Source organism: Schistocerca cancellata, chromosome 2 (genome assembly GCF_023864275.1).
Source record: "Schistocerca cancellata isolate TAMUIC-IGC-003103 chromosome 2, iqSchCanc2.1, whole genome shotgun sequence".
NCBI lineage: Eukaryota > Metazoa > Arthropoda > Insecta > Orthoptera > Acrididae > Schistocerca > Schistocerca cancellata.
Window position 1 is genome coordinate 267,014,433 of NC_064627.1, and position 21,690 is coordinate 267,036,122.

The window sequence follows — 21,690 nt, forward strand, 5'->3', positions numbered from 1 at the left end:
TAACTGGGACTGGCCCTCCGTGTCGCTGGCCTCATCGTCATCAGGGAGCAGGGACCGGAGAAGGACCTCAGCAGTCTCCTGCCAGGACTCCGTCATCCCATCCCCGCGCCTGACCGTTGATAGCATCATTGGGGATCGGATCTTTTCCCTTACTAGTTTGTAAGGTATTCCCCATGGATCCAAGGCCAGCTGGTCCAGCACAAATGTTTCCCAACTGCGTATCCTGACTTCTTTCAGTTCTTTTTGAAATTTGTCTTTTGCCTCCCGGTATAGCAGTAACCATCTTTGCTTTTCCCACCAGACGACACTGCGCTGGTAGTGCCTCCTCAGCCTTCTGACAGACTGACGCATTTCCTCAAGTTCAGCTGACCATGGTGACGGGGAGGCCGCCATGGCCCTCCTCCTGGTTGGAACAGCTGCCTTAACCGCTCTGGTAACTGCGCCTACCAGTTCTACGGCCCGCTTGTCTATGTCCAGGTCTTGTTGTGCGTCAACTTCTGGCAATGGAGGAATGTCGCACTCTCTCACTAATCTCTCCCAGTCAGCTCTCTTGAAGTTCAGTTGCAACTCCCACCCTGCGGCCCAGTGACAGCCTCCATTTCCTAGGCTGAACATTATGAGATTATGGTCGCTTGTTGTAGCGTTCTCTCTGACTTCCCAATTCTGAATGATGTTGGCAGTATTTGGTGTAACTAACGTTACATCTATATTGGTGCCGCGCCCCCCTCCCGCTGCATAAGTGGGAGGGTTGCCAGGTGTATTTGCAACCACAAGTTTGAAAGCCATAATCATATCCTCCACTTTTTCGCCATTTTCATCTCTTGTGCCACTGTACCACAGGGGGGGATTTTGCATTTATATCGGCTGTTATAACCAGTTTGCGTCCCCGCAACGCCGTGGCTACTCTGGTACTCTGGTTAGGTGATCCAGATGTTGTTCAATGTTGTCTCCGTATTGAAAATACATATTTATAAAGGTTATAATTCCCATGGGAGCCTGTACCTCCACGACATTGCAGTGACTGATGGAAAATTGTGCAAGTGTTGTTACACGTAGAGACTGGTTTGTGATGACAATTGCCGCTTTGGGGGCTTCCCCACTACTAGCTATTTGCCATGTGGCGGCTGCAAATGAAAGTTTCCCAGCTTGAGAGTACGGCTCCTGCAAGCAGAGTACGTCAAGCCTCTTCTCCTCCACCTCTCTTCGGAGCTCCTGCATCACAAGTCTGCTGTTATGCGTGTTTAGTTGTCCAACAGTTAATTTTGTCATTATGGGAAGTAAGTGTGCATTCTATCGTCAGACCAAGTCTTGCTCCAATCAAATGCGATTCGACCATGAGCTAGGACTGATTGAGTGTAGATGTCATTTAAGTCAAATTTCTCCCCACGTCTGTCAAACACTTTCTTGAGTAAGTCTCGCAGGGCTCCGAAGTCGGTGGGAAGGTTCACTGACTTTAATTGTATTCTATCCACAGCCTCCATTACCGAGAAGGTGACCTTTCTTCCATCCTCATGTCCTACCCGGACCACATGTCGTAAGGCAGTGGTCAGGATAGCCGGCTGCTCCAATCTCGCCAGTTGCATTGTGAATTCAATGTTGGGATACACCCTAATCGGATCTACATGCGGTAGCCTGATTACTGGGGTATCTGCCACAGTTGGGTTTGCGCTGGTGCTAGTAACTGTACTTTCTTGGAGTGGTTGTTTAGTTTGTTTAGTTTCGTGAGTAGGGGCCAGGGAGGCCGCCACCACTACAGGATGCTTCTGCCGTTGAAGATTTTTATTCGGCCTTTCTCCCCGGTTTAGGGAAGGGGGAGCTGTGTTCCTGTCCGGAGAATCAGTTTGAATGCATCTGTCCACCATAAAGGGATCTGTTTGAATTCCTTTCTCGACTGTCGTAATTTTTAAGGTGCCCGAAAGCGACCTTAAAAATTCCTTAAATATATTAGCCCTCACAGCATCCCTCCTTCTTTTACTCGGGGACTTGTGTTTAAGCATCCTGTTAGCTGAGCTCTGCTCAGCCATAGTCGATTCTTGAAATGAGACGTTGTTCTAGCATCCGGTAAGTGGGGCAATTCCGTCCCGTGGCACCACAGGATTTCTTCCCACGATTTTTACACGGAATGCAGACACCTGTTGTTTTACATTCCTTGCGGTTGTGACCACTCTCACCGCACCTGGAGCAAGCCGACCCCCTGGTGCAGTGCCTCAGAATGTGGTCCAGGTCGCCACAGTTATGGCAACGAGGTACCACGATATAGTCCCTGGTGTTAATGGCGTGAAAGCCTACATATAGTCTGCCCATTGATCTTATTCTTTTCCATAATTGCGCAGAGACCTCGGCCACGTGGTGTACCACGAGGCCCTGTTTTAAATTTCAACTTGAAAGAGTTTTTGAATTCTTGTTCATCCACATCATGGAAATTTTGTGATCTGATTGTCTCATGTAGCTCCTCATTCGTCATAACCGTGGGTACATCACACAGTATTATTAGTGGGTTTCTCTTTCTAGGTGGTTCACACTTTACAACTGCGTTTAATTTTTGATTATTTAGAAGTTTCTCTTTATCCTCCTCACTGGCAACTTCCACAATTACAGAATTTCTGCTGGGTTTGACCTTTTTAATTTTAATTTTGTCCTTGACTGGGTCTATCGTTGTTGTTAACAGCTCTTGTATTCTCTTTACGCTAGTATCTTGGCCAGGCAGGGTCCTCAAGAAGACTGCCGTGTCTGACCGTTTAACAACTTTTTCAATGGTGTCTTTTGTTGAAATTTGTTTAGTTGGCGCCTGTGCAGCCACAGCCGCCCAAGTCTTAGTGGGTTGTTTTCTTAACCTTTCATTTTCCTTTTGTAACTCCATAACGCGGCCTTCCAGTCTCGCATGAGCTATGGCCCAGGCCGATAGCTCATTTTTAATTGTATTAAGAGCCGCTTGACTAATTTTCGCATTTTTAACGTTTTGCTCTAAGAGCATAGTTATTCTTGTATGTCTCTGCACGACGCTCTCATCGTCTGCCTGTCCCATCCCGTCCTGTGGTGAGGGAGCAGACATCATAGAAGCCCGTAAAGGCGCACTCGTATCACTCGCTTCGGTTTCAGCCATCATAGGTAACGAGTGATAAAAAGATGTGGGAGCCCGTCTCTTGCCCCGGACCGGCTCCTCTAGCATGGGGGGGGGGGGGGGGGGGGGGAACTGCTGCAGCTCGCCCACCGACCTCGCCCCTAGATCAAGGGCACTCCCGAGCTGCAACGCGCCGTTGCCAGCGCATTGGTCCCCCTCGGTGGCCCCGTCATCGACGATTTCACGCGACGCTCCTCGGCAAGTGCACCCCGCACTCCAGAGAGGCGGATGTACGCCTACTTGCCCGAGTTTCCACCTCTCGGCCATGGACCCACTCCTACTCAGGTGGTCTGGACCCATCTAACCTGGCCCAGGCGATGTCACCACCTCCTGGGTTTGGCAGAACACGCCCCGGTTACCCAGGGGCGCGGCGAAGCACCCTTGCCGACCCGCGCCGCGATCCCACGCCGACAAACGAGGTCGCCGGCATGCAGAGCACCTGTTGTTCTGGGCCCTGCGAACAGAAGGGACAAATGTTCGGTCCCTCGACACAGCTCCCCCTGTGCCACGCACCCTTCGCTTTCGCATCGGGTTGGGTCGCAGCTCTCCCTTTTGTCGCAAGGCAAAATGCCGAGCTTAATGTCTGGCACCACGGGAAGGCGGAAAGAGCCACTTGGGAAGGAGAAGCTATAAGAGACGCATCACTTCCCCGAGTGAGGACTGCCGCGGAACGCTCGACTGAAAGCGATACGCCCCAGTGCGAGCTTCCGTGCCTTAACGGCGCGCCGGCAACGGGCGGGCCCGCGCCGAAACGCGCCGTCAAGCGACTGACCTCACGCCAGACATCTTGTTCTTTTGCGTGGCACTATCACAGCACAGTCATACATTGATGTTTTAAGCACCTTCTTGCTTCCCACTGTTGAACAGCAATTCGGAGATGGCGATTGCACTTTTCAAGACGATCGAGCAACTGTTCATAATGCACGGCCTGTGGCGGAGTGGTTACACGACAATAACATCCCTGTAACGGACTGGCCTGCACAGAGTCCTGACGTGAATCCTATAGAACACCTTTGCGATGTTTTGGATCGCCGACTTCGTGCCAGGCCTCACCGACCGACCGACATTGACCTTTCCTCAGTGCAGCACTCCATGAAGAATGAGCTACCATTCCCCAAGAAACCTTCCAGCACCGGATTGAACGTATGCCTGCGAGAGTGGAAGCTGTCATCAAGGCTAAGGATGGACCAATACCATATTGAATTCCAGCATTACCGATGGTGGGTGCCACGAACTTATAAGTCATTTTCAGCCAGGTGTCCGGGTACTCAGCATTCACGGTGGGGCCCCATTCTGACGGGTGCAATATCTCGACACTAAGCAACTAATTTTAAATTGCCCTCGTTGATATTGTTGTAATTTCAGTATATAGTAAGCTAAAAATATTGCTAGTTCTCTTTAAGATAGAAGCTACAATGCAAAAGAAACTAGTTTGTGTAAATAACGGATGAAAAACCTCGCATAAAAATTAGAGATTTCTCGAAGGTAGCATCTTTCGCGAACTTTTTTTCAAGATTATGCTCACTAATAATGTCTTAAAAAGTGTTAACATCAGAGAAATATCGACAATATTAACTACTGTTGAAATGGGAAACTGAATGGATGACGATACGATAGCTATAATAGGCGTTTGACAGAATGTTGTAACTCAGAGGTTGAATTCGTAACCGTTAAATTTATGCCACGATCGTAAGACTGTACACACCGACATAGAAGAGACAGGTCGATGAGCAGAAAAATTTGAAATGTTGCATAAATCACACAAATACGTACGCTGTAATAAGGAATAAATGATTTTCTGACAAAACGTTGCTGCCAGAATTTGCGGAATACACCGGTGTAGCTCACAGTTTACTACGAAATGCGTTGCGCACAACATCCGTGAGCGTCAGAAAATTCTCAGGAATGTTCCTTGCTTGGTGTAATTACACAATGAAAGTAGGGAAATTAGGATACTGTTGTGAAAAGTTTTTAAAAAGCAGATATTAAGTTTACGATTCACGATACAGGGAATTTTGTGTGGCACTCGCAAATGTTCTAAAATACGCTATATATCACGTCACACACACAAGTCTTGATACAATAAATGAAAGAGTGACTCAGAACTACATTGACAGTCAAATATTGGAATATACGATTCTGAATCAGACGTGTCTGGCAAACGAAGTTTCACACAACGAAAAATCCGGAAGATAGCTTATGTTCAAAAAGGTTCAAATGGCTCTGAGCACTATGCGACTTAACTTCTGAGGTCATCAGTCGCCTAGAACTTAGAACTAATTAAACCTAACTAACCTAAGGACATCACACACATCCATGCCCGAGGCAGGATTCGAACCTGCGACCGTAGCGGTCACGCGGTTCCAGACTGAAGCGCCTTTAACCGCACGGCCACATCGGCTGGCGATAGCTTATGTAAGTGCGAAATGCACGGATGTTCTGCTTAACTGAACTTAGGAAACCTTCTACACATATTTACAATGAGCAAACAGTAAAGGAAACCAAAGAGAAATTTGAAAAGAGAATTAAGGTTCAGAGAGAAGAAACAAAAATTTTGAGGTTTTCTGACGACACTGTAATCCTGTCAGAGGCAGCAAAGGACTTAGAAGAATCACTGAACGGAATTGATAGCGTCTTGTAAAGAGGTTGTAAGATGAACATTAATAGAAGTAAAAGAAGGGTAATGCTATTTGACCAACATAGAGAAGTAGCAAGAATTTAAAATGCAGACTAACAGCAGGAGGAAAAGCGTTTCTGAAGAAGATAAATTTGTTAATATCGAATACAAATTTAAGTCCTAGGAAGTTTTTTCTGAAGGGATTTTCTGACGTGTAGCCTTATCGGGGAAGTGAAAGGTGGGCGATAAACAGTACAGACAAGAAGATTAGGTGGTAGGAATAACTAATGAGAAGGTACTGAATCGAATTGAGGAAAAAAGACAGTTACGACACAACTTCACTAAAAGAAGGAATCTATTGGTACGATATTTTCTGAGACATAAAGGAACCATCAATTTTGAAATGGAGGGAAGTGCGGAGAATAAAAGCTGTAAAGACAGACTAAAGCTTGAATACAGTAAGAAGATTGACGTGGAAGTAGGTTGCAGTGGTAGTATAACAATGGAGAAGCTTGCACGTGGTAGATTAGCGTAGGGAGCTGCATCAAACAAGTCTGCAGACTAAAGTCCACTACAACAACATTATCCCAGTAGTAACCTAGAGTCGTAGAGTGCGTGCCTGTTTTCCTTTACGATAATTTATTCATATGCTTTAGACCGTCTTTTCATGTTTTCGCCGTTCGTTAGGCAATCAGAACGCAATCATGTACTTCATTTCATTTTTCCTCACCTCCGGAGCAAAAGCAGCCAGAAGAGGTTATCTGCAGGCAGATCGGCTGTTTGTCTTGACTTGATCTATTCGATACCCGATTATTCATGAGAATTCTACGCCTCTGAGACAGCACGTACTGAGAAGGCGTTTTCATTGTTACAAGATGAGGCTACGCTTTGGAGGAAGAAAGAAAATTATCTTATGAAGGACCTATATGAAAGAAGAATAAAGCATTCTTCCTTCCTGAAATAATGTAGGTCGCTTCCTGCGTAAAATAATTATTTATTTTATAAAAGAACAAAATCTTATTTTACGAAAAAATATCTTCATGTAGGAAGAAGCTTACATTATTTCAGAAAGGAAGATGTCTCCATTCTTCAGTTTTCTTTCTTATGGAAAAGCTTCTGGCAGAGAACCCAGAGCGAGAAGGCAAAGCTATAAAGACAGGTTAAAGCGAGAACTGGAGGCATGGCTTGCAGATCTCTGAAATACTCTATGGAAAGTAGAATGTGTTACCCCATTAAGCGCCGTCTGATACTTATCAAACTTTGTGCAGCCACATGATGGATATTAAACGATTAAACTTTTACTCCTTTCGGAACTTAAGTCCATTATCAACTTCAGTATGAAATGTTATTTGCAAGGGTACGATTATACTCATGTATTCGTTGTAACGGGGAAGTAAACAGCCTCCAAATATAATATTGAAAGATTTCTTGCCATGCCTGCAAAATATGCTCTGTCAGTTCTTGAAGACACTGGCTCTAGACTGGTACGAAGATACAAGAACTTTAATAACTTTTCTTCTGTCTTAACGACACTTTTTTCATTTCCAAAAACACCTTTCGCGTTTCGACTTTCCGTCACTTTCAAAGGCTACAAAATACAACACAAAACTGGTATCAAAAGATATGGAAATGTGTTACGTTTCATCATTGGTAAGAGACATAGTACAACGACTAGAATATGGCTTTCTAGTTCACCAGTGTTATGTCACTCATATAAAATTGCTCATTATATACAATGTATCGCGTCAACATTCTCAATCACGATACAAATGCAACTACTACCCAGGGAAAGTTTAGAAAAACAAGTGGACTAAACCGCTAGATGGCGGCAGATATGTGGTACACGCTGCATTTTGTTTTGTTTACAGCCACAATTTTATCTTACATCGTATGAAACAGTTTCGTCAGTAAACATGAAAATCATTATCAGTGTTTTGCAAAAGATATTTCTTCACAAAACAATGTGTAACAGATCTTTTTTAGTGATCGAAGTTAATATATTGGAAGAATGCTCTGATTGGCGCTGGGGCCAACTGCCTGTTAACAAACATTTCTTTTTCGTTTGTCTTGCTACAATCACAGCTTGTGGTTGTGACGGTTGCCGTATATTATTGATGGAATTAATGTATGAGGTTCCAAGACTGCACCTCTCAAATTGTTTGATTTTCCTGTATAGAGATGCATTTGCTCCCATTCGTGGAAATACCAGCGCAAGGGCGTCATCTGTTCCTCGTAAGTGAAAGCTACATGCCTCAGATGGTATTTTTAGACTTTGTTGATTCTTATAAAAATGATATTTGTGAACTTTTACTCATGCTGGTAATTTATATGCTGTAAGATGCAACAAAAATTGTTTGTTAATACACAGTTGGCCCCAGCGCCAAACAGCACGTTCTTCCAATATATTAATTCCGACCACTAAAAAGATCTGCCACACATTGTTTTGTAAAGAAATACCTTTTGTAAAACATTGTAAAGTGATTGTCATGTTTACTGATGAAACTGTTTTATACGGCGTAACGATGAAAATTGTAGTTGTAAACAAAACAAAATGCAACGTGTGCCACATATCCACCGCCACCGAACGGGTAAGTCCACTTGGTTTCCAAACTTTTCCCATGGCAGTGATTGAGAATGATGATGTGATACAATGTATCTAATGATTAATTTTATATGGCTGACATAACATTGGTAGCTAGAAAGCCATTTCCTAGTCATTGCATTATGTCTCATACCAATGGTGAAATGTAACATATTTCCATTTCTTCTGATACAGTTTTGGCGAGTTGCTGCGTAGGTGGTTCCAGTCCCATACTGCTCGGGAGGTCTGATATTTTATTGAGCGATGGCGCTGGATCAGTGAATCTGCTTGCACCGTCGTGATGCCATCGATTATGCGTCGTGTGGATGTCGTGTTTTGTAGCCTTTGAAAGTGATGGAAATTCGAAATGCGTTGGAAATAAAAAAAGTTATTGAAGTGCATCCAACTGTCTGCTTAATCTCACAGCACTTTCATGCAAATTGCAGAAGGTACAGTCCACGCAGGATACGGTGGCCGATGCGTAGTGACCAGTTTTCGTCCAATGCGTTGGGCGAGTTCATTCGTTTGTTCAGAAGGGGAGGCCGACAACGTTTGCTACTTTTCCGCCGATCGGTGATGACAAAATCGAGGCGCACGCTCTGCAATCTTTCTCAAACGATTTTACGTAAACTATTCAGTAAAAAAAAATTCGGTTTTACGTTACTTACAGCTTTATATGTCAGGTTCATGATGATAGACCATCATTTCGTTAATTGTCATAGTTATTACAGACATTACGAGAAATTCGAAAAAGTTTGCATTGAAAAATATGGGTCACTATGATTTTGTGTTTGGTGCATGTTACTTGATATGTTGCTGCAAAACTTCAGTATCTCTCATGTTATTCCACGAACTACAGACATTTTTAACGAAAAAATTAGTTTTTAAGGGTCTTTGACAGCTGATGAAATAAGAAATTCTATGGGTTTGGGAACAGCGTAATTTATTTTTTACCAAGGATGTGCTTTTTTGTAAATTACTGGCATTATCTTTCTTCAGTTCCCCACTTAGTAAACTTAATAAACCATTGTTCCAGAATTTTCTCGCAATTCTGTCTGCACAATATGTTAGTGAGGTGACATTTTGTAAACTCCGTAGTGTTTTGACAAAAGAAGCAAATTTTAACATGACAAAAAGAGGAATGTGTAGATTTTTCTCAAAATCCACCACTCATGACGCTTCTCTGACAGTTGCAAACAGTTAACAACCCAAGCGAAAATAAATCGCTGCGTTTTCAGCGGAATTCCTTTTTCATACCAACCAAAGCAGAGGTGACAATTGTCACCGTGCAAGTGTGGGTGTGGCTTTCACTCTCATCTAATACTTTCCCCTCTTTGAGGAAGTGTGTGGGGGAGTTTGTAGCCTTGTGGCTTTTACTCCACTTTGTACTTGTGTGTGTGTTTATTTATGTGATTTTTGGGTGTCTGCATGATGTGATGATTGCTCTGTGTGTGTCTGGTACTTGCCTGGGGTTGATATTATGGGGGAGGGAGGAGGATCAGGAATTGGATAGAGGGATTTTCTCTTCGACTTAGTCGTCGAAGATAGTCATTGGGCCTTTGTGCTTGCCACGGGACATGTCATACCGACCTGTTGTTGTTGTTGTTGTGGTCTTCAGTCCTGAGACTGGTTTGATACAGCTCTCCATGCTACTCTATCCTGTGCAAGCTTCTTAATCTCCCAGTATCTACTGCAACCTACATCCTTCTGAATCTGCTTAGTGTATTCATCTCTTGGTCTCCCTCTACGATTTTTACCCTCCACACTGCCCTCCAATGCTAAATTTGTGATCCCTTGATGCCTCAAAACATGTCCTACCAACCGATCCCTTCTTCTAGTCAAGTTGTGCCACAAACTTCTCTTCTCCCCAATCCTATTCAATACCTCCTCATTAGTTACGTGATCTACCCACCTTATCTTCAGCATTCTTCTGTAGCACCACATTTCGAAAGCTTCTATTCTCTTCTTGTCCAAACTAGTTATCGTCCATGTTTCACTTCCATACATGGCTACACTCCATACAAATACTTTCAGAAACGACTTTCTGACACTTAAATCTATACTCGATGTTAACAAATTCCTCTTCTTGAGAAACGCTTTCCTTGCCACTGCCAGTCTACATTTTATATCCTCTCTACTTCGACCATCATCGGTTATTTTACTCCCTAAATAGCAAAACTCCTTTACTACTTTAAGTGTCTCATTTCCTAATCTAATTCCCTCAGCATCACCCGACTTAATTTGACTACATTCCATTATCCTCGTTTTGCTTTTGTTGATGTTCATCGTATATCCTCCTTTCAAGACACTGTCCATTCCGTTCAACTGCTCTTCCAAGTCCTTTGCTGTCTCTGACAGAATTACAATGTCATCGGCGAACCTCAAAGTTTTTATTTCTTCTCCATGAATTTTAATACCTACTCCGAATTTTTCTTTTGTTTCCTTTACTGCTTGCTCAATATACAGATTGAATAACATCGGGGATAGGCTACAACCCTGTCTCACTCCTTTCCCAACCACTGCTTCCCTTTTATGCCCCTCGACTCTTATAACTGCCATCTGGTTTCTGTACAAACTGTAAATAGCCTTTCGCTCCCTGTATTTTACCCCTGCCACCTTCAGAATTTGAAAGAGAGTATTCCAGTTAACATTGTCAAAGGCTTTCTCTAAGTCTACAAATGCTAGAAACGTAGGTTTGCCTTTCCTTAATCTTTCTTCTAAGATAAGTCGTAAGGTCAGTATTGCCTCACGTGTTCCAACATTTCTACGGAATCCAAACTGATCTTCCCCGAGGTCGGCTTCTACCAGTTTTTCCTTTCGTCTGTAAAGAATTCGCGTTAGTATTTTGCAGCTGTGACTTATTAAACTGATAGTTCGGTAATTTTCACATCTGTCAACACCTGCTTTCTTTGGGATTGGAATTATTATATTCTTCTTGAAGTCTGAGGGTATTTCGCCTGTCTCATACATCGTGCTCACCAGATGGTAGAGTTTTTTCATGACTGGCTCTCCCGAGGCCATCAGTAGTTCAAATGGAATGTTGTCTACTCCCGGGGCCTTGTTTCGACTCAGGTCTTTCAGTGCTCTATCAAACTCTTCACGCAGTATCTTCCATTTCGTCTTCATCTACATCCTCTTCCATTTCCATAATATTGTCCTCAAGTACATCGCCGTTGTATAAACCCTCTATATACTCCTTCCACCTTTCTGCCTTCCCTTCTTTGCTTAGAACTGGGTTGCCATCTGAGCTCTTGATATTCATACAAGTGGTTCTCTTCTCTCCAAAGGTCTCTTTAATTTTCCTGTAGGCAGTATCTATCTTACCCCTAGTGAGACAAGCCTCTACATCCTTACATTTGTCCTCTAGCCATCCTTGCTTAGCCATTTTGCACTTCCTGTCGATCTCATTTTTGAGACGTTTGTATTCCTTTTTGCCTGCTTCATTTACTGCATTTTTATATTTTCTCCTTTCATCAATTAAATTCAATATTTCTTCTGTTACCCAAGGTTTTCTATTAGCCCTCGTCTTTTTACCTACTTGATCCTCTGCTGCCTTCACTACTTCATCCCTCAGAGCTACCCATTCTTCTTCTACTGTATTTCTTTCCCCCATTCCTGTCAATTGTTCCCTTATGCTATCCCTGGAACTCTCTATAACATCTGGTTCTTTCAGTTTATCCAGGTCCCATCTCCTTAAATTCCCACCTTTTTGCAGTTTCTTCAGTTTTAATCTGCAGTTCATAACCAATATATTGTGGTCAGAATCCACATCTGCCCCAGGAAATGTCTTACAATTTAAAACCTGGTTCCTAAATCTCTGTCTTACCATTATATACCGACCTAGGGAGTGGATTAGGACGCTTCCTGACATGGAAGAACTTTCTTAGAAGGCCCTTGCCAGATCTTGGAAACGCTTTTTTAGGAGTCGGATTTCAGCTGCAGCGTGCAGATCATTAGTAGGAAATCCGAGGGGTTGACGTAGTGCCCCCCTGAGGGTGCGGTTCTGCAGCCTCTGGGGTTTGTCCAGGTGCTGCTTCGCAGCATATCCCCAGACAGGGCATGCATACACCATTACTGGCCGTATCAGGGTCTGATATACATTCACACCCACAGAGCAGGGAAGGGAGCTGGTTGAGTTGAGGACTGGGTATAGGATGGACATTCTGGCACAGACCTTCCTGTGGACCTCGTCTATGTGGGTTTCCACATAAGACGAGGGTCCAAGGTTATGCCAAGGTACAGTTCTGCACCAGGGGAGTTGGGTTCCGGTTAGGTGAAGGTGGAAAGGAGACCATTGAGGAGGTCCACGCCTTCTGAGCCTTCGGGTTATCAGCATAGCCTGTGTCTTTTCAGAGTTGATGATAATGCGCCAACGACAAGTCCATTTTTCTGCGTCATCTAAAACCCTTTGTAGCCTACGGATGACCAGATCATTGTTTGCATTTCGTGTGTAAAAGGCTGTGTCATCTGCAGACTGTGCTGTGTGCACCAGGGGGGCCACTCGTGTGTCCGCAGTGTACAGATTGTACAAAACAGGCCCTAGGACCGATCCCTGTGGCACTCCAGCACGAATATGGCTTTTGGTGTGGTGGCGGTTTCTACTTTGACAGAGAAAGTTCTATTCGTGAGATAGCTTTTGATCTGCTTAACTTGTGGGTGGGTGTGGAGGGCCTCCACTTAATATTTGCAAGAAACGTGAGCTTCCGTCTAGAATGGCACTTCCCCTCTAGTGCTAAGCACTTCCCCTACAACGTCTGCCCGTAACCCCCACCATTACCGCTCTCCCCACGCCTACCATGCCAACAGCACGTCTACCGGCCATGGTATTTTGCACGGATTCTAATAGAGTGTGGTTTATCCAAACTTCGGTCAACCGAACGGCCACTTAACCGAACTGTTGTCATTCGTTCGCGCATGTCGCCCGCAACCAACCCCCCCCCCCCCCCCCACACACACACACACCACACCCCGCCCGCCCCTCCCCCCGCCGCTAAGGTCTTGAATAAAATTTTGGGTATGGCGAAAACTTCTCAAAGTCTAATTGAAAATGACGAACAGAATGATATGTCTGAAATGCTCAATATGCTGAACGAACTCAACTGCCATGAATGTGACGAAGAACACGACGAAGAATGATTTAGTATCGACGATGCAAATCCAGAGCATAAAATCATGCAAGACAGCAAAATTGTAAACCTCGTCAGTAGTAAAGCTGACACCACTAGCGTCTCATTAACTAATTGTCCAGAAAATGAAGATAAAAATTTGCCAGCTGCTTCTGAAGCATTTACAAGTTTAGGTTGGTTGGTTGGTTGGTTTGGGGAAGGAGACCAGACAGCGTGGTCATCGGTCTCATCGGATTAGGGAAGGATTGGGAAGGAAGTCGGCCGTGCCCTTTCAGAGGAACCATCCCGGCATTTGCCTGGAGTGATTTAGGGAAATCACGGAAAACCTAAATCAGGATGGCCGGACGCGGGATTGAACCGTCGTCCTCCCGAATGCGAGTCCAGTGTCTAACCACTGCGCCACCCCGCTCGGTACAAGTTTAGGTATTGCCTTGCAATGAAGGTCAAGATGAAAGCGACCAGTATCAGTAACTGTCCTGGTAAAAGTGCATGACTTCGCTGCTCATAAATGGGTAGGTTTGTTCAGACAGACGTAAATTAAGGGTTTCTTAAGCATTAATTCTATATATATATATGTACTGCGCATGAAAAGTCCATATGTACTACATATTTTTTGTTTATTAGGCTGTACTACATAAATTCCTACTGCACTTGTCTTTGTAACAATAAAAGAAATTTATATTATTATAAACATACGAGGGTGTAATGGGTATAATTGCAGATAGTTCTATTGCCGACTGAGGATTGTACTGAGCAGTGTTTATGTCATTTGCAGATTAATAATTGGAGCTGTTACAAGCTGTATGTTTTTAGCTTTAGTTGCACCTCCAAGTAGGTAAAGCAAGAGCAAGTCATTAATACTTATTTCCTCCTGGGCAGCAGGTCAGGTATTGAACTGAAGACCTGTGGTCGCAAACTTGTTAGTCTATATTGACAGGGTTGCCCACTTAGTGACGCACTTATGACCTTGCGGAAAACATCAGGTAGTAAATTATGTGACGTTTATGCTGTAAGACTGTTCTATGCATAGAAAAACAACCAGCACACTGACTTATGTACATATTAAGGTTCCATACATAAAAATATATGCACTAGCAGTTACACCCTGTATATAGTTTTTATTGGTAACTTGGCAAATAAAAGTATACAGTTCGATTATCAGAATAAATCTCTTTTCTGAACAGCCACGTCGCCCAATTAATTCAGAAAATTGTCTCCCTACTGTACATGTCTTGCCATCGCATGCTCTTTAGGAGACGAATCAGGTGGCTGGGCAGGCAGTTCAGGGATCCATACATGTCTCAAGACGTCTGATGTGTTAACTGCAATGTTTATCTGCTGGAATACACCATTGCGTACTCTGGTCATTAAGGGCCTGACAGTGGGAGTTATTAGTCTTTCCACATACTAATGAGTGTTCACCCTTCTTTTAACAGTTACCAAATCAGTTAAGTTGTGATATCCAACAGCACTCTGCACCACAATTCCAAGTATGGTACGGGCCCCGCTCATTAATGCTTCCTGTGACCTTACACCGCGTTTTGTACGGATACATTAGTGTCGACCTCATCGCTATAAAGAGAAGTGAATTCGCGGCTGAACACAGAACGCCACTAAATGTACCAGGTAGCTCTGACTAAACCATGCAAGTCTCTATTGTCAGTGGTACGGTATCAGCGCCAAATGAAACTTGGCAGCTCCAAATCGCAGTCCACCTTCTGTTGGCATGGTTCGTGGTGGCACACTGCCTGCAACCTGTGGTGTAACTGCCTTGCTGGGAATAAATGTTGTCAACAGAAAATAGCTCTAAGTAAACGTCCTTGCGAAATATGAATTTTGTCAATGATGGCTGAAATAAATGTTTTCGAAATTTAGTGGAGTAAATCAGTTTCTTCAAAATAATAAATTTTGACCAGAACCTATCTTCACTCCATTGCTTCGCTGCACGTTCTCAGATGACGTGAAAAGTCAGTTGTTGTTTCAGGTGTACAATTTTACTACAGCACAGAACGCTGCTGAAGACCTTACATCACACTGGGTCTCCCACACAATTTCTCACGGCTCTTTTAAGCTCTTGCTAACAATTGATGTGTTGTTGCATATAGTAAATTCGCTAACTACAGTTACAGAAGTTGTTGATAATTACGAAAAATGTTACTATGGCTATAACTGAAATGTATGAAAGATGATACAAAGACGATTACATATCTCTTGGTTTTATGGAAAAATAAGTGAAATTATAGGAATAAACAATGTTGATTACATTTTTGTTAATCACAGTGAAACTACATCATTCCAAGTATTCCTGCCACGTACACTATTTCAAATATGTGTACATTATTCTTTTAGTGTGAATAGAATTTCGGTATATAATACAGCATTGCAAATAAACACTTTGTTTGCATTGTTAATCTGGTTTCGTTTTATGAATTGCAGTAATAACAAGGTAATTAGATGTTGTTATGTTAGCCAATAGCGTATCAAGCTGACAGTATGATAACATAACCTAACATAACAGAACATAACCTCAACCTGCATGCACTGTCGCAGCTAGCAAGCCACTTCTACCCTTACTACCTATCCTACTGTTGCAGTTTTTTTTTTCCTTGGCTCTTGACTTGGCACTTTTTTTCCTCTGTCCTTTCAAACTGTTACCTTCGATCGCTTTCGTCCACTTACTGTCTCCTGATGGACCATGTCAATGGGTAATCCCGTTCGAAAGCTAAAATACGGTGGCGACAGTAAAACTTTTGGTCTGGTCACCTCATTGGTGTGGGCGTGGAGGGGTCCCATCCTACAAAAAGTATGACAATCAAAGTTATTACAAATTTTAAACATTACAGTTACAGTATATTTGGTATCTCTTTTGTTATTCTATTGTTCGCAAATGGAAAGTCCTACCTGCAGTGAAACGAATCAACAATACATGTTCCTATCAGTGTACATAAGATCAGTAAGTTCTTTGACATGAAGTTGTTGATTACAGACCTCAAGAGGTGAAATTACTTATAAGGGTCCTACCTAAAACATAACATGTAATCAAGGAATACAACCAAGCTCTGAAATCGTATGAAAAATGAACTGCTACGTCTCGAATCACTGCCCAGTTTTAAAATGCCATCTGTTCATCACAAATAGCCAACAATTCAAGTCTTCTCATGGTGTAGTCCCGAAAGGATCCATGCCTCTTTCTTTGTAACATTTTTATCTGAATGGGGCCAAAAGTGGCAACTGGTTTCAGTAAGAAAAAGTGTGACATCACCCACAAGAATACAAAAAGAGATCCGTCAAACTTTTGTTCCAGTATGAATCACACAAATTTAAAGGTTGTCAATTCAACTAAATATCTAGTTATTACAATTACGAACAACTTAAGGTGGAATGACCCCAGAGATAATGTTGTGGGGAAGGCAAACGATAGAGTATGTTGTAAGGTGGCAAGAACTATGCCCCTTACATGAAGTCATTAAAGATCACCTAACTCACGTTGAGCGAACACTAGGGCTGAACAAAAATGACTGACAAGGCACAACGCATCTTGTAGAGGGTATAGTATGGACATATTGGAATAATTAATGTTGGGTGATGGTTTTAAAGTAATTCACATGACATGAAAACTTTGTGGAAATGCGTCGATTTACTGGAGGCTGGTTTACCCCAGGGAAGTATTCGAGTTGACCACCGTGGCCGGCGGGGGAGCGGTGAAGGAAAGCGACAATAGGCTGCTTAGGGCGGCTCAAACTCTTGAGAAATCAGTAATGGTGTGCGGCCTCCAGCCACCTTAAGATGAGTGACAGTGAGGGGGTGGTTGACCCCAACTCCATGCTGGTGTACCGGGAAACAGACGGAGAACTTGTACGCCTGTTGATAAATGTCCATCGTCCCGTTTCCTGTGAAACCTGCGAGAAAGCCAGGCAAAGCTACGGTGGAGTGGTCAACAGAGGTCAAAATATGTGTGTTCGTGACTATAGCAACTTCACGCTGAATTCACGGTCCGCAGAGTCTGAAGTAAATCAGGTGAAGACGACAGAATGAAATACGCTGGCCTCCAATGGGAACGTAGGACCAAGGAATTTGAAGTACTCTCCTGGGAGTCAGAATTCCGGAAAACTTTGTGTTTGTGCAGACACTAACCTTGATGGGTGGCCTGGGGGGAGCTAAATAGAAGAAGTTGAGAGGAAGGGAAATTTTGTGGGAATTTGTTCACTTCCCAGAGCAGGCATTGATCGGTGCTGGGAAGTGACACATAATTAAAGCGACTTGCACTGCAATTGGCGTAAGTGATTTTGCTGGAGGGGAAACCGAGGCGAAGAGTGGACTGGCAGAAGTCTCGGTAGAGGTCTTCCGTTCCCAGCTTGCCTAGAGTGCGGACGTGGCGTTCTTTACTCAGCTTGCCTGAGAAAGAGTGAGCATCTCTGCAGTTTAGGACTTAGCAAATGGAACGAATGAGCTTTGAGATAGAAAGTTTTGTTTCAGCTATGTACTGAGCAAGATAGCTAGGAGTGAATAGACGAGCGCAGCCTTGCAGCACCACAAGGTCGGCCAACGTCCACACAATGACGCCACTCCGCCACGCTGTATTCAGTGATATTGCGCCCGCTCTGGCCACTGATTAATTTGTTGGATCACGTCGCCAAAGTTTCCACGGGGGTTTCATGGGCCGTGTATTGTAGAATTCTTCTCACACTTTGCATTACGCCTCGGTCAGTCGATAGGAATTACTTTTTATTTATCGCACTTTACTCCACGCAAACGCTATTTATCACCACTGCCTGTTAGGAGAGCCATGTAATGTGATGATTGAAGGTCGTGAGTTAAAATAAATCTGAGCTAATCGACTGCATCTGTTTTCAATCAAGTAGTTGAAATCCCAAGTCACTTTCTTAATTAATTTTATGTTCACATTTGCATCTGGTGTTCAATAGTTGAATATATCATCAATGTGCACCCCTTTTTAATTAAAAAGGGATCAATTCTGAACCAATTAATGTCAACACTGCCACCGCAGTTCAATCAGGAGTCACAGGGCCATATTACTTTTTTGCGTTATCCGAAATTGCGGCAGTTTTGCACTCTCTGTTGATGTGTTAGTCAATTAGTTGGGGTGAACACACGCCAAAACCAGCTAAGTGATGGGTGGGGTGTTACAATGTTTTATTGGCAGAACACTTAGAAGACGCAACACGGCCATTATAGAGATTGCCTACACCGCGTTTGTTCGACCTGTGCTGGAGCACTGCTGTGTTGTGTAGGATCCTTACCAGAGAGGATTTGCAGAGGACATCGAAAAGTTCAAAGGCGGGCAGCTCGTTTTGTCTTATCGAGAAATAGGTGTCAGAGTGTGACGAATACGATAAAATAATTAGGATAGCAATAATTAAAACAAAGGCGTTTTTCGTGTTGGCGACATCTTTTCGCTGGCCTCTGTGGCCGAGTGGATCTAGGCGCTTCAGTCGGAACCACGAGGCTGCTAAGGTCGCTGGTTCGAATCCTGCTGCGGGCATGGATATGTATGTCCTTAGGTTTAAGTAGTTCTAAGTCTAGGGGACTGATGACCTCAGATGTTAAGTCCCATAGTGCTTAGAGCCATATGAACCATTTTTTATATCTTTTCACAAACTTTCTGTAACCACCTTTCTCCTCTGAATGCGAAAATATTTCATTGTGCCATCCTACAAATGGAGAAATGATCAGAATTATAAAATATGAGAAATAAGAGCTATACAAAAAGATTTAAGTGTTAATAATCTTTACATTCGTTCTTATATCTTTTGTCGGTCTTCACCTGTGAATAACCTTTATATTGTTTGTCGTCTGTTATTTTTTGTTTAAATCTTATTTTTATGTTTTTAAATTTCTTTAAATTTTCTGTTTTGTTTTGCAAATCGCCCTTGATTAATTCTAGCTCTTTCAGATCCTACCTGATTTCCTTTATCCACCCTACTTGTTGTTTTCATGTTCTAAAGTTTCTCTATAACTTTTCTTGGTAATCTGATTTCTGATGGCCTCGTAATGTGAACAAAAAAAAGAGATCCTTTTTCCCATATAGGATCTGTTAATGGCTACAGTTTGCTGTACGCCTCTTATTTGACAGTATCCACCACCACTGCTCTTCTTTTTGATATTTTTTTATTTACACGAGTTCTAGTTATTCTTCTCTCTATTTTTAGGATTTTTATCGATTGTTTTCCTGTGTGACTCTGGAAAGAGATACATTTCTGTATGCAGTTCTGTATGTAGACCATATTAATTTGTGAGCTTTTATCATTTTGCTAGTTCTTGCTTGCGATGCTGGTTTCTTGTCGAAGTCGTACGTTAAAATTTCTCCTAGGTAATTAAACTGTTTCACTATTTTCAGTTTGTTATTTACTGTTATTTTGTCGATTACGAGTGGATCTGCTACCATTATCTCAGTCTTCTCAGACGATATTTGGAGTCCTATTTTTTGTACTGTATGTTGTAGGCTTGTTACTTGATTTCTGGCTTGTTGAATGTTATTAACAAGTAACGTTAAGAGTTCCAAGCAATTTAAGTTTATGTGATACTTCTTGAATCCAGTTCTTATGTTCTTCGGATTTTCCTTGTACCATTTCCTCATCACGTACTCGCGTGCACGGTTGAAAAGTAACCGCGGTTAACCATCTCTCTATCTTAATCCTGTTTTAATCGTAAATGGCTCAGATATTTTGCGTCTGAACTTTACTTTAGCTTTGGTGCTTGTTAGGCTTAAGTTTATCGTTTTTATTAATTTGGGCTGGAGACCAAAATTCCGTAGTACCTTCATCAGTGAAGATCTGTGGATACAATCATAACCTTTTGTGAAGTCTACAAAGGTAATAACATGTTTTTTGTCTTCTTTGTTAGTAAACTGTTAGCATTTTCAAAGTAATTATCTGTTCTGGGCAACTTCTCGGTTATTGTTCATAATCATCTATTTAATTTTTTCCACGATTCCAGCGCCTTATGCTGTGCTGGGGTATCCAGGGCGTTTGTCATCTTGAACATTTTTATGGCCTTCTTCGAAATGCTTATACCACTAGTAACCCTTTTTTTTTCTTATAGCAGAATTAACGTTTCGGAAATTTTGCTGCACTTTATTTCTTTCATGCAGCAAAATTTAATACAAATTCCGTATTCTATTTTTAAATGAAATAAATAACCTCCCATACTATAAAGCAACATTACTGACAGCTGACAACACAATTAACAAGTAGTCATTTACTGCCAGTACTTTCCAGACATGTTTACCAACATAACAATGAAAAAATCGCGCGGATCGGACTAATACGCGAAAACACAAAATTACCGTCAGAAACAGTATTTTCCCCCGCCAAAGCCACAGTTTGCAGGCCTGTGTTCACACTGTATTGCTTGATGAGTACCGGTAGCCGGCCGCGGTGGCCAAGCGGTTCTAGGCGCTTCAGTCCGGAACCGCGCGACTGCTATGGTCGCAGGTTCTAATCCTGCCTAGGGCATGGATGTGTGTGATGTCCTTAGGTTAGTTAGTTCTAGGGGACTGATGACCTCAGATGTTAAGTCCCATAGTTCTCAGAGCCATTTGAACCATTGATGAATACCGGTAATTTAATGCACTCATTGTTTTTGTATTGTGTAAATTGTAATATGGTCAATGGTTTGATTGTTTGCTGTTATTATTCTTAAATTGACTCAAAATTGTTAAGGCTTTCGTGGCCACTTGACAAATTGTCTTTCGGCTTCTGTCCCGGGTTCTTCGCCCGACATTTGTTTGATGATTTTGCTGACGTTTCGCCAGTACGAGTGGCTGACACTGTCAGAGCTACTTCAACCATTGTTGGTGGTGAACTGGAGTCGAGCTGAAGGCCGCAGAGTATACATCTGTACCCAAGGACTTTTCCGTGATCATTGAAATGATCGTATGGCATTGGTGGCCGGGAGGCCCTATGCGGGAAAGTTCAGCCGCCTTATTGCAAGTCCTTTTTTAGTTGACGCCACTTCGGCGACTTGCTAGTCAATGATGATTAAATGATGATGAACACATAACACCCAGTCATCACGAGGCAGAGAAAATCCCTGACCCCGCCGGGAATCGAACCCGGGACCCCGTGCGCGGAAGCGAGAACGCTACCGCAAGACCACGAGCTGCGGACTTCCGTGGGCATTAGATCTAATGCCCACGGATAAGTCCTTGGACGTTGGCGCGCCAGGTAAATATTGTAATCCGCGGCCGCGAGCTCGACTCCTGTCCACCACCACCAGCGCACGG